This window comes from Patagioenas fasciata, chromosome W (assembly GCF_037038585.1).
Source record: "Patagioenas fasciata isolate bPatFas1 chromosome W, bPatFas1.hap1, whole genome shotgun sequence".
Lineage (NCBI taxonomy): Eukaryota > Metazoa > Chordata > Aves > Columbiformes > Columbidae > Patagioenas > Patagioenas fasciata.
Genome location: NC_092559.1, coordinates 62,166,460 through 62,177,823, shown reverse-complemented (window position 1 = coordinate 62,177,823; position 11,364 = coordinate 62,166,460). Strand labels below are relative to the sequence as shown.

General features: G+C 37.1%; 1 long non-coding RNA gene across 1 annotated transcript; it reads left to right on the top strand.

Moving 5' to 3' along the window:
- Positions 1 to 1,199: 1,199 nt before the first annotated feature.
- On the top strand, positions 1,200 to 10,834 carry LOC136114516 (uncharacterized). The gene is made up of 4 exons (XR_010653090.1): positions 1,200 to 1,239; positions 7,341 to 7,430; positions 8,647 to 8,708; positions 10,754 to 10,834. It is a non-coding gene; the product is annotated as an uncharacterized lncRNA (long non-coding RNA).
- Positions 10,835 to 11,364: the final 530 nt, after the last annotated feature.

The window sequence follows — 11,364 nt, the reverse complement described above, 5'->3', positions numbered from 1 at the left end:
ATGAGACCTACTTTTTTTATTGATTGCCTCTTCCAGTCATTGGATTGTGGAAGTAGATCTCATTTAACAGAAGTCCTTGAGAGAGAGAAAGAAAAAAATCATCCATGGTTTTATTTTATAGTCTACATAGAAGTTGTATTAATGTAATTTAGAAAGATCCACTGAATCAATTTTTGGCAATGTACAATACATACCAAAATTTATTAAGAGGACTGTGCCACCCTGCCTTTGTCTGTCTGCTTAACTCACTATGGACATGAACACACATCATGTATTATTTAAATGTGTAGGTTGACACATAGAACTTATAGGATTTAGAAGTGGAAAGAATATGAATTATACAACAGAAAGGTGTGCTGCAGAGTTGAAAGGTGTGCTGCAGAGTTGAATGTTTTTAATGGAAAATGAAGACCTCCATTAACCTTAAAAAAATCAAAGGGACTTGTTGGGTACTTAGATAACTGAGCAGACCAACATGCCCATGTGTCCTGCTTTCAGCAGTGAGTTTAGTGAACATCTCACTGGGCGATAGGGAAAGCACATGCGGCCTGAGCTGGAGGACTGGGACAGTATGTTTGTATGTCTGTTTTCTGATGAAACAGATTCAAGTAATCCATGTAGTGAAGCTACCCTTTAGTGTGACCATGGCTCTTTCAAATTTGTTTTGAACTCAACTTGACAGAGAGATAGAGGTGTCAAATAAGATTGCCACAACTGTTATAAATATGGGGGTTTGATGAGAGGAAGATGTCCAAACCATACAGAGCCTTTGCTGAGACTAACAGGAACATACAGAAGTACTACTGAATCTTAAGTAAACCCCAGAAACAGATGCAGAGAAAACTGGGCTTTTCTAGTTCTGGTGTTCAAAGAGCAACTTTTTTTTTTTTAAGCATAAGTACAGACATTGTGAAATATTGCTCTAAAGTGAATATAATGCAGTCTTGATGTTCTTTTTGTGAAGGTTGAAATAGGGATGTGCCAATTTAGCAAACTAAGCTTTCAAAATGGGCATGACAGGTTTTTTTTTAGCTGCGCACTCCAAAAACCATCAAAATAGCTGTTACCTTCTATCCTGGAAATTGTCAGGAATCTGTAAATAAACATAAAATAGTACAGGATCAAGAAAATAATCTTATGCCAGCAGTTAATGTTGTTGTTATTAATACTGTTGTTTCTTTTTTTTTTTTTCTTTTTACAGTGTATCCTATTCAGTGCATGTCTCTGAGGATTACCCAGGTACAGTGCAATGTTCTTGCCCATGACACTTGTATGCATGTTACCACAATTTGCAATATTCAGATAGGAATATTTGAAAGTGTGTTACTGTCTTCCAGGTGCATCCTTGTGCTAATAATTTTCCATTAGTTAGACTATTTTCACAGTAATTTCTCCTTTTCAGGCATCATTTATCAAATGGGTCAGGGTGAGAAAACCTGATTCACAAGTTTACAGAGGACAGAGCTTGTGATGCTTCCCATGTCTGAAGCCAGTAGTGATAGGAGTGAGAAAGCACTCAAGTCCTCTTTGCCATGGTAGATAAAGCTTGATCTTTCAAGAGACTGCACAGTTTGATGTGGGGCCAGCAAAGCACTTCTGTATTAGACCTTAATGCGACTACTCACATTCTTAAAGTTAAGCCTGTAGACTGTGTGTTGATGCTTCTCAGGGTCTGTAGCAGCCAAGGGTTTGTATATGGATATGTCTTTGGTAACATAAGCTTGCAAAGCTGTTCCCAGCTGCTCAGTCCTGCCTTCCTGTCATACCCTGAGCTGGGTTGGGAAAAGCATTTGTGTTACCATGTGGCTGACCCAGACAAAGGAAATTATCCATATGAAAGACAATCAGAAAAGAGCAAAAGCTATAATAGCATCACTGCTGATGCTGATTTCTCTCTGCATCCGCTTCAAACACTCTGGTGTTTTGAACAGACGTAGTCTACTCCTGCTTATCAGTGAAGAGATCAAAGACTTCTTTAGAGATTCTAAAAGAAGCAAAAAATATTTCTTTTAGAAATATTACAGAGATGTTACAGATAATGATAAAAAAAGGCCAGAGGGTTTAATGTAATTCATGATACTTACACTATTAAATACTCCCAGCTGCAAAATACACAGTGGTGCAATCCAACAGTACTACCATGTACCTTTACTTGCACAGTGCTTGTCTGCCCTCACCCTTGCTTCCCTCTCCTGCTTCTGCTAACCTCTGTGCCACCTGAAATACCTGTGCAGTCTCTTTGTGAAGGAAATCAGGGAAACAAGCTAGCTGAAAACTATTAATAAATGTAATGGATTATGTGAAAGAATGCTCACAACCTTTGTGAAGAGATATTTTTTTCACCAGTAAAAAGTGGAGGAAAAACTGCTACTAAAAATGTTAGTAACAGAATCAGTTTTACAAAATGTTCCTGAAAGGATGAATCAGTTTTGTAAAATGTCCCTGAAAGGATGTTCAAGCATATCGTGTTTTACCTAACAAAGGATTCGAGTATACTCTTATCTTATCAACCTAGCTTTTATCTTAGCCCAAATACGCATAGAATGAGAAGAAGTATATACAGTATCTCCGGAGGTTGAGCAAGTCAGCAGTTATCTAACTAGAGAAGTAGTACGCATGTGCAGTACCCAAAGGTGAAAAGGACAGAAGCGATGAAGACTACTTACTTCATCCCGAAGACCCCCTAAAAGACCACCAGAGGACACTGCGCATGATCAAAGTAGTTCCAAGATGTTGCAATCGATGTTGCAATCAATGTTGAGTAACTGTTACGTATCCTAATGAATATATGAATATGTATGTGAATGGACTGTATAAATACTGTGTAACTTAAACTGACCGTTGAAGCCAGCTTTGGGTGCGAACCCCTGGTTTCCCAGCGCTGAAATAAAGCACCGCATATAACTACGCCCGTGGTTATGTGTCCTGATTGCTAACAGTAATAATCTATTCAACATATAGTAAGCAAAGAAACTGAGATTTATAACATAGACAGTCATACCAGTGATAAATTTATTCACTGATTACTCCATTGACCTGATAATGAAAGGAGGGACAAAGAGTTGAAAAAAATCCACATAATGTTTTGTTAACGGTTTGTTTTATTAAATGTCAGTAATGGATTTATTAATTTCAGGGATTAAGATATTATGAAGGCACTGAAGTTGATCTTTATGAACCTGTAAACTAACCTGGAGCACTGAACCAACAGTTACTCCCACAGCACATAAGATCTTACTTCCTGACAAACTCTTCTGACTGACAGACCTCAAACTTCCCTTACAGATGCTGTTTACAGTATGCCCTGATAGCCTACAGACTGAGTGACTTTGGTGGCTCTAAAACCTAATAAATATTCTCTGCCATCATCCCCTATAATTTAAAGCTAGATAGAACTGTAGCTAACTTTATGAGGGGGGGTAAACCAGCTGTGCATGTTTACTGAATAAAAATCTAACCCTTCAAGTCTTTGGAAGATCTGATTTTATTCATATGTCAAGCATTTGCAGTATGTATGTTTGCTTTGTGATGAAGAGGTGTTTAGTGTGTTAGGAAGGATAATGACTCATTGCCATTTTACAGCTTTGATCCTAAAAATACTTTGACTTAGTGAGTCAGATTCTTTGTCTCCTCTCTGTGCTAAATCTCTAACTTAACATAACTGCTGACTGTGGCTATGTCTTCTCCAGCATGTATTTTAAGGGATGTTTCAGGGACATGTCAGTGTGATGGTATAAAGCCTGGGAAGCTCTGTACTGGTATCCTCCTCAACTGGAAGACGATCTTCAAGTACTGCTGCTAGTTGCTGGAGTTCAGAGGAGCATATGCTCATCAAACTAAATTTCTCATGGGATAAGTCTTTACAGATCAAGATTTAAGTCCATTAGTGTGTAGCTATATCAAAGTCATATCCTTTGGAGATTAAGAGTGTATAATACACATTGGATCAAATTTCGCAATCCGTGAGAAGGTTGTCAGAGTTGATCATTGGATAAATTGCTAATGTATGCAATAATAGAAAACAGAAGAGATTAAGTTACCATACAAATTATATTCATTCAACTGAAAGTGGTACCACCACAAGTAAATTTAGATATTATAAGGAGAGCTTTGGGTACTTTGTATACTCTAGCTCCATGCATTTTTGTTACATATGCCGCATCACTGCTTTGGCACTGATAACAGTGTGTAGCTATTACTGAATCGCTACATAAAACATCAAAAGATTACAAACAGCTGAGTGTTGGGGAACTGTAATATGACATGACAATTTTCAATAATGGCAGACTCTGCGTAAGAAGAGAGGTGTTTCTGGGTGTATTGTGTTAGAAACTGGATGTCAAAGAAAGCAAACCAAACACAGTATCTTAATTTGAAGTTTCATTAGACTGATGGAAGGAAAGAAAAAAACCCCGATGGTTGCCAAATAGAAAAGGAAAACAAAAACTTGGCAGTGAAAAGTATATTATCCAGCTGCCAAGAAAGAATGACAAACAATGGACATAAAAATATAATTAAAATCCATATATGTGTATCTTGATAATTTTATATTCTGTACAGCACATATTGTTTTTTTTCCTACTTTTTCTACAACAATAAGTTCTAGCACATGGATTTCCTTTCTCCCATCCATATATATGGCGTTAGGTATATTTAGACTGAAATGTTGACCTCAGTTGTTCCAGCTCATTAGACTCTATACCAGTAAGTTACATTCCCAAACCTGGGAAAGGAATAGGCATGTGTTGTATACCCAGAACCATTCAGTATAATGAGGCTGACACTGAAATGATGGCAGCAAGGTGGAGCATGCAAACAGAGGCAAGGCAGGGGTATGTGAAGAGGGTGAAATGCAGCTGTCCTGGAGACATAGTTTATAGCCTGTCCTGCCAATAGACAAAAGTGGGAGGAGGAGTGAATGCTGGCAGATGGCTGGAGAGACCCCGTTTTATTCACACAATGCTGTGCCAAGCATGTGGTCGAGCTAACACTAACTGAGCAGATGGAGCAGGTTGCTGTGCCCACTGGAGTGCAGTGCTCAGGGAAAAGTGTCAGCCTTCTGCAGCAATTGCCTGTTCGCAATATATTTTTGTTGAACTGAGTGCACATTACTCAGGTTACCTCATGGGATAGCACAGGAGTGGAAGTAGGCAAAGGTATGGGATTATTCCACTCTACTCAGTCTTCATCAGGCCACATCTGGAATACTGTGGTCAGTTTTGGTCCCCTCTATACAAAAAGGATGTGGACAGACTGGAGAGGGTCCAGAGAAGGGCCACAAAGATGATCAAAGGACTGGGAAGCCTGCCATATGAAGAAAGGCTGAGAGAACTGGGTTGTTCAGCCTTGAGAAAAGAAAGCTATGGGGAGACCATGTCACCATGTTCCAGTATTTAAAGGGTGGCTACAAAGAAGATGGAGACTCCCTTTTTACCAAGTGTCACATGGAAAAGACAAGTGGTAATGGGTACAAGTTACTCCTCGGGATATTCTGATTGGACACAAGAGGGAAATTTTTCACAATTAGAACAATCAGCCATTGAAATAATCTGCCCGTAGAAGTGGTGGATTCCCCAACATTGGACACTTTTAAGATTCAGCTGGACAGGGTGCTGAGCCATCTTGTCTAGACTGTGCTTTTGCCAAGAAAGGTTGGACAAGATGATCCTTGAGGTCCCTTCCAACCTGGTATTCTATGATTTTATGATAGTGTCAGACTCAGTAGATCCGTGTGATTCTGTGTGGCAGAAAGGCTGTTTCACAAGTGGTGGGTTGAGAAAGCCCTATGCACCTGTCTGTGTGTGGCAGTACAGCTGCTAATCTGCAAAGGCAGCTTGGCACACCTGTGTGAGAAAGGGGCGGCAGCGCCAGGGTTTTGTCTTGATACCAGCTTCTAAGAAACACTGGTGTATTTACTGATAATAATACTGGTGTATTTACTGATCAATTGATGTTAACATTTTTAACGTATCACTTGAAGTCCTGTAGTCAAAGGCTTTGAGATTGCAGCAGTACACTTAAAATTATGTGTGAGTTCACACACTTTGCTGATGTGGGACTGGAGTGTTCAAAATTATGATAGATCAAGTCCTTTCTTCAGTTCTTTTATTTGTCTCTTTAACTACGATTACCTTAATTGTCAGCCTTTCTGCTCTAGAGTGTACGTTTCAATTCAGCCCAGATTAGTGGAAGATAAAATCAGCAATTAATGCAAAATAGGTTTCTGCATATACTACATAAAAACTTGCTGCTTCTTGTTTGTTATTACTAAACATTTGGCTGGAAAAAAAAATCACAACCCAATCTCCACATTTTGTAAGAAAGTTTGGAATAGACTCTCCATATTCATATCCATATCTAACATTTTTGTTAAGTGGGAGGAAAGATTTTTTTTTTTACACAAAATTATTGGGGTTGGAAGTGACTTCTGGAGATCATCTAGTCCAACCCACCTGCTAAAGCAGGTTCACCTAGAACAGATCGCACAGGAACACGTCCAGGCGGGTCTTGAATATCTTCAGAGAAGGAGACTCCACAACCTCTCTGGTCAGTCTGTTCCAGGGATCTGGCACCCTCAAAGTAAAGTTTTCCTCATATTCAGATGGAATCTCCTATGCTTCAGTCTGTGCCTGTTGCCCCTCATCCTGTCGTTGGGCACCACTGAAAAGAGTCTGGTCTCCTCCTCTTGACATCCACCCTTGAGATATTTATAAGCATAAATAAGGTCCCCTCTTAGCCCTCTCTTCTCCAGGCTGAACGGATCCAGCTGTCTCAGTCTCTCCTCATAAGAAAGGTGCTCCAGACCCCTAATTCATTTTTCCTGAATTAGGCACAAGAAAGATTATTCACTGATAAGAAGATAATTCAAACATCTTTTATATGACTAGGCAAAATGAGGCACAGATAGTTTGCATAGTGGACTGTTGACACCCAACTCTGAATGCAGCCTTCACTCTGCACACCAGACCTAGCTTGAGTTTTTGTGTGAGGCATGACAAAAAAGCATAGAACAAGTTTTTATTTGGAAAAGTTTGGCTCAAACCCCCATAAGCCTTGTGGGACAGTTCAGAGCAGCTCTTGCTGTGGTTCCTGAAAGCCATGACAATTGGACTCCAGGGGTTTGCTTTTATAAAATTCGGGTCCAAATCTTCCATCCTTTTGGTATTTTTCTTTTCATTAGCAATCTCAGCAGAAAAAAATACACTGGAAAATCATAGTGCTGGGCTTCCCTAATCACATGGGAAGTGGTTCCTTATGCTACAAACGTGGGATGGGCAACATTGGAAGGGGCTGGCAGAGTACAGTTGGACTTAACCATGCAAGATGTTTTTCTTTTTTAGATAACACTTATGTTTCCAGTTCTGATAACAATGAAGATGTGTTAGTTACCACAGATCCAATTCCAGTAATTTTCCACCAAATTGCTACAGGTAATCTTATGTCCTGAGAGTTTTACCAAGTTCATATTTTGTGAGGAAAGAAAAGACATTGCCTGTACTTAAAGGAAGATATGCTAATCTGGGTACAGTTTGCTATTTTCTCACAGTCTTGTTCTAGTAATTTTCCCTACGTTTTATTCTCTTAATGTCTTACAGTTTGTGCTGAAGCAATTGTCCCTGAATACAGTTAGACATGCTTAATACTTCCCAATTATAAGTTTTCATGCTCACTTGCTTAAAACTTTGCTAAATCTTCACCATTGGGGATGAAATATATAACTACCATTGCCTCTGGTGAACTATTTCAGGAAATTTCAAACAAAATAGTTCCTGTTTCACTAAATGAGACTATAGAAAGAAAATATTTTTTTCCCAGTGATTTTGGAAAACTTCATTTGAAATTATTTTCATACTTTCAAAAAGTTTTTGATAGATGAAAGGGCATGCTTTTCAGACATCTAGTCACATTTATCCAATACATGATCAAGATTTGTGCATACTCTATGGAGTATGCTAAAAAGCAGCCAAATTCTCTGATGATTTCAGGCTGCAGGAGAAACTGCATAGAACAGTCTTAATTCTGGCAGTTTTTCAGATAGGAACACTTGACTTTGCAGACTTTTTATTATTATTACAATACTTAAGGGCTTTTCTGTGTAACTACTTTGCGTAATTACTTTGAATTCCATTGGAAAACCAATATGATCTTCAGTCTCTGATCTCATTTATATTGATGTAAATAAAAAATATTTTTATTGAAGTTAGTGGATTGGCACCCAAACAAAACCTGGCCATTATAGTCAAAAGTTTAAGATAAATTTTACTTGCAAATATTTCTGTAAAGAATAAAACCCTATATTTTATATAGAAGATGATCTCATTTAATTTTGCAGAGGGATTTTGATTTTTTGTTCTTATGTGAAGTATACAAAATTAATGAATGACATTGAAGTGTAAATTACAGACTAGGAAAAGCAAATCTCCTAGATGGACCAGCTGAGTTTCATTTCACAGTTAAAAACATGAGTCTTCTGAGATGTTGGGGCTTCTTAATTTTAAACTGTTGTATTGTAAATTCTTTGGTGTTTTTCATATGTGTAACTTTTTGTTCCTTATTTTCTCTACTACTCCAAGTATTTCAAGTCTGCATACGCAATTTTTTTTCACATTTTTCACATATGTTCCCTATTTTCCTGTTTCTTTTAAGAATTAAGAAAAACCAGTGATGTCAACTATTGCTTAACCATAAAATCAAAATTACAGAGAGAGGTATGTATATTTAAACAAGTTATTTTAAGAAACAACAGAAAATAATAAAATATGAATATTTACTATAGATTTTCTGTCAAATCTATGCTTACCCAAATTATAGGTTTACTCACGTTATCCTAGGAGATATGGTTTTGACGCTTAGTTTTTGTTCTGCGGTGGCATAGACCCTGTCTACCCTAAAAATACAGCTCTCCTGGAGAAGTAGATTTTGATGCCACTATCTTTTAACCTGGTCTTGCACAAAGGACCACATCCCATTTATTAGCTCATTGCTTCTTCATGTGGCCTACAGTAGTCCTGCTGGAGTCTCTGGACCTCCGCATGACACTATTCACCATAAGGAGCATCTGGAGTATTAAGCCCTTCCAGTCATGGTTGTATTTGTGCTGTACCTCTGGCATGGGTCTCTGACCAGTCTCACTGAGACACTAACTCAAGAAAGAAGTGGTACTAACATAAGGTGTAGAGGGGCTGAAAGTGTTATGGGCTCAAAGTAAGTACCACATAGGCTTCCAGCCCAAGCAAGAAATTGAACACTGGATCAAGAATTCAAGTGTTTGACTTAAAGACTTCCTTTGGTAAGGGTGATTGCTTTGTTTGGAATACTTGTTTCTTGACAACTGCTTTTTAGTCTCCGTTCTGTATTTGATCCTGGAAAAGGCAGATAAGCATGTTCAGATACGATAATGGGTATGACTGGGTTTTTTTGAGATAAAACCTGATTTGATGTAAAAAGCTGCACTGGAAATATTTTGCTTCAGCTGCCTCATAATTGTATTCAATGCTCTGTAAACGTTAGAAATTCAAGTGCAACAAGAATTTATCCTTTTGATTAAAAGCCTGAGATACAGTTAGCTTCTAGCAGACAGAGTCTGAGTTTTTATTTATTTTTCCAGTTGAATTAAGTATTTAAGTATGAAAGTACTGGAAAAAAACTTTAAATAAAATACTGTCCATTTCTGTTGTCTATATAGTTAGAGGTTTTGGTTAGGATAGGATGGGTTCATCACTATTGTAGTGTGAGAGTTTAATTTCTCTTTGCTTTGTGTTGAATTTTTGTTCAGTTGAGTACTCTTTTAAAACAGACTTCCCCTTGAACTAAGGTTATTATAAGACAAAGACAACTTAAGTAAATTTGTTTCTTTTCAGTAAAGTAGAAGCAGAAATTATTTTTTGCCTTGTCTTAGAGAATTGCTGTGAAATTTATTCTATGCATATATACAGTGAATAGAGCAGGAATTTAGAGACAAAGGTAAGGAAATGGGATTTAAATGTCTGACCACTGAAATCAGTGATGAGTATATTTGACTTTTATGAATTAATATCTTCAAGCAATTACATAATTATAAGTAAAGGTTCCATTGGTAGGAAGCAGAATGTAACACTCAGGTGCAGTCTGTACCATGATCAGTTCTATTTACCTGAGTGAAACTATTCACAGAGAAGCCTATTTAGAGCAGGTTTTACTTGGGTAAGCATATTACTTTCTAATCCTTAATTTTCAAAGACAGAACAGAGCTAGTCAGAAAACTAAGTCTGAACTTTTCTGGCAACAGGCTGGTACTTCTGTTAAAGATAGTAATTAAGCAGCAGTGTGTCAGAGAGTTTTTTAAATAAAGGAACTTAAGAGATCCCATGCTCAGGCTTCAATTATTTCCTTAAACTATTAGAACTGATTTACTAGAATAAAGTAATTTTTTCTAGGTCACTTAAACGCCAAATGAATTAAGTCCAGAAACTCTCTTGGTGGGTAAATGATGTTTTGTTTAGCAGAAGCATAGAGTGAAGTATCCCTGCATAGTCTACTGAATTCTCCAGTTCCATAAAATACCACACTGTGTCTGTACCCAAAGTATTATTCTTCCAACTTACTTAAATTCAGGGTGTTTTTATGTACCTAGGTAGTGTTTTGTCTGGGATCTCTTAATAAAGGGTGCTTAGAGCTTATTTGTAAAAACATAATTACTGTAGTTAGAATTAGAACTATAAATGCAAGATAAATGTATTGCTTGTATCATTGTTAACTCTCCTTTTCCATTAAGGAGTCACAGCACAACAGCACAGCTGAAGAAGACTCTGAAGGTGATAATGATTCTGAGGAATTTTATTATGGAGGACAGGTAATGAAGGATATTTTTGCGCATTTCAAGAAATTAATATTATAAAGATTATGTTGTTCATGACATTATAAATTTATTTTAATAATTAATTTCTTATGTTTATTCAACATAGAATAGAATGCTGTGTATATATACATATAGCATTTTATAGTAGAACTATTGAATATTTTATACTGTGTAATTGTATAAAATTTAAAATGAGTTTGTTTACATTTGTAAAACCGTAAGAATAGAAAAACCAAGTGCTCTTCAGGACATTTGAAAACTGAAACCAGTTGCTTATGATGAAATAGATATTCACTCTTTAAAGCACATCCCATTATTGATACAAATGGGAAGTAAGGATGGATCAAAATCTACTTCCTTCTGGAGGACTGCCATTTTATAAAGTCAAGAGCACTGAAATTTAATGGTTATTACAAAATAATTTTGATCTAGGCAATAGTCCATTCTTTTTCTGAGCTCTACAGTTAAATTCACCTTGGAAAATGCTGTATATTTTTAGATTAAAGTACTGCTCTTTGTCTTTACTT